The sequence below is a fragment of the Taudactylus pleione genome, unplaced genomic scaffold (assembly GCF_031769625.1).
Source record: "Taudactylus pleione unplaced genomic scaffold, aTauple2 ptg000214l, whole genome shotgun sequence".
Taxonomy (NCBI): Eukaryota; Metazoa; Chordata; class Amphibia; order Anura; family Myobatrachidae; genus Taudactylus; species Taudactylus pleione.
This window is the reverse complement of record NW_028284616.1, coordinates 9,082,843-9,085,855: the sequence shown is the minus strand read 5'-3', so window position 1 is coordinate 9,085,855 and position 3,013 is coordinate 9,082,843. Positions and strand designations below refer to the sequence as shown.

The 3,013-nt window shown below is 46.2% G+C and overlaps 1 pseudogene; it reads right to left on the bottom strand.

Moving 5' to 3' along the window:
* Positions 1 to 1,871: 1,871 nt before the first annotated feature.
* LOC148517586 (uncharacterized) lies at positions 1,872 to 2,743 on the bottom strand (annotated as a pseudogene).
* Positions 2,744 to 3,013: the final 270 nt, after the last annotated feature.

Here is a 3,013-nt window from a genome sequence, read left to right as displayed (position 1 = left end):
CACAGCTGTCTTCATCTCTGAATAAAAATCAGGCCATCAAGGAAGGTCTCTAGGTACACAGAACCCCCTCCACATGTGCGCCTCTGACATTCAACTCAGCATTATACCAAATTTGTCTGCTAGTAAAAATATTGGTTTTCCAACAAGAATAAGCAGTTTTAAACAAGACAAAGTAGAACCAGAAGCAGACCTATAGATTTAGAGTCTGATTTTATGAATGTTCTCTTACCATTTGTCTAAATGTAAAACCTTTGTATTGGGCTGACATGAGATTATAGGGTGTAGTTATGTAGACCCGTGCTAGCTGGAAGTCTGTTTACCAATATGGGGTTCCGTTCAGGGCACTGGCAAAAACTTTGCTCCTCTGTGAGGGGTCTCTCTACTTTGGCAGCTTAGCACTTCCGGCGAAGGGTCACTGGGAAATTTACCCAATGACTGCACACATACAGAGTAGTTTGACTCAACAGGGACCAAGCCAAGTATTAAACTCTCTATAGGCTGATTCATCCACACTCACTCACACCACTTATCTAATTAAATAAAGACACGGACAACTGAAATTGGCGGTGAAAATGGGTCAGCTTTTTATTTAAAGGGATCTTGACCTACATTATTCATTTATTTAAACTAAGCGTTATAAGCGTTAGATAAGCGTTAATTTCTTAAACTTAAACAGGGCCAACTGCCAACTCAAGCAGGGATGCGACCTTCTGCCTCCATCCGTGCCTGAACGACTCGCAAGGGAAGGACCAACTGCCCAACCCCTGCAGGGACAATATCAGCATAGTTTTTTGGCCATCTACCCACATCATCACTGATTTAAAGCCAGACCAACCACAGCGAACGCAAAGGGCCCACCAGGCCTAGTGGTAGCCCTTGACCATACACTGACATCCACGCCTAACCTCCGCCGTAATCAGATCTGCCTCTGGAAAAAACAAACAATAAACCACACAAATAACAGCCATTCTACCACCGGCCAAACCAAGGTTACCAAGGAACCGCAGCCGGCACCATACCCTTAAAGCCTTTAAACCGACCTCAAACCTTGAAACAAATCCTCCAAAAAGATAGACATGCCTACCGGAGAGAGATGAACCCCATCCCCTAAGAACATCCCAAAATGAAATGGCAGGATGCCGGATGACAACACCGCCACCACAGCTCTCCCAACCACTGTATTCACTCTACACCTAATATGATCAACAGCCCCTGGTCTCACCACACCCCGCCAAACTCTCCTCGGGATAATATCTGACCAAAATAGTCTACAAAAAGGCCAGCGGCCCATCAAATCCAACAACTCACGTCGAATGTGACAGCGGAAATCCAGAGACGACCTGGTTGTAATATCATTACACCCAAGATGTATGATCAAGAAGACCGGATAGCCAAAAACTGCCACAGATTCCTCAATGACCTGACTGAAAGACTCCCACCTCATTCCCCTAAGGCCTATTCATCTCACCAAACTGCATTCTGGAAATACCGGACAATCCACTGCTAAAGGCGAACGCGAGGCCTAATAGACAAAATAGTGCCCCACTATCCAAATTCACTGATCATCCAAACGTAATCCTGCCAAAAATGACCGTAATAAACCGGCCAGCAAAACCAAAACAGTGAACCAAACATCCTAACAACCTAACAGCAGAAAAATAATAATTGGGCTTAACAAAACCTAGGGACATGAATGTGCATGGGAGTGGGGGGCGCAGGGCCAGAACCTAACCTGACCTGAGGCAAAAACTCAAAACCTCCACTGGCCAGCAGAAACTGTAGTTAAAATCAGTGATAACACAAAAATTCCTCAAGACCCTGGCCAAAGGGCAGCGAGTAGCTAATCCTCAAGTTAGAGTGCAATTGACAAGCTAAAATCTGATATATTTCTTGTATACACCAGACCTCCACCTGCCAAGTGCCTGGATCTCATTCATGGACCATCCTGCCGCAGAGGCAGCCGTTGCGGCGCCTATACAAAACGAGTGGGTGCCATAGTCTGCTGGAGATAGGCCCAATTCCAAGATACGGCATCTCAAAACCCAACTGAATTGATAACGAGACACTGGAGACACATCCATGTGCATCAGCCAAGCTCCCGAAGACACAGGATGTGAGCTCAAATAAGACAAAGCCAAGACCACGGGACAAATCCTGCGGTCAGAGCAACGTCCCATCGAAACCCAATGCCCCCTACCTGCCTGGTTGGTTTTAGAATGCTGTACCTTACAGTAAATACCATCTTCTGGACCAACACATGAGACAAAAGCATCAGCGACACAGTCGCCCTGGAAGGAGCAACCAGTTCACTGACCCTGAATGCCCCATGGTACGCCATAGCGAAAGCGAGATGAAAAAGGCCCACTTCATAATCTGAAGAACAGACATTCCTCGCAACCTTCAAAATCTTACGCAGCAGAAAACCGTCAATCGGACGACGCAAATCATGCCGAGTGGGTATAACTCTCGGCCAACCTTTCATAATCCGAGACAGAAAGAAAGATTTGGTAACATCTCTTTCGCCGTGCAATCGAAGGAAATAAGATATGCCAGCCAGTAACTTCCCCACATACGCCCTTGACTTCCAAACCGAGTAGAACTCCCCAACAAAGGCAAGAATAAGAGAATCCACACTCTTACCTCTGATGCCACCATGCTGCAGGAACTGCCTCCACTGTTCCCACGTGGAAAGGTAAGCCTAATTATTTGCAGCAGACAGCGATCTATGTGCTAGTCCCTCCATGTCGGCCAGATCACCTGCCACACATAAGAGGGACAACGTTTGTCATGCCTTCAGCATAGGGTTTGTTATGTTGCACTAATTCACATTAGCAACCACACCTAGTGGTCAGGACAGCAGCAGTTTAAATCTGATCCATTTTTACCTTCTTAGCATTCCATAGCAGTCTAGCAATGCATTCTGGGCTAAAGGAGCTGTAAGCAGCCATTTTCCTTTTCACATGGTCCCAGACAGTCATCATTACATATGCTCAACCTGGTACAGCATCCGATG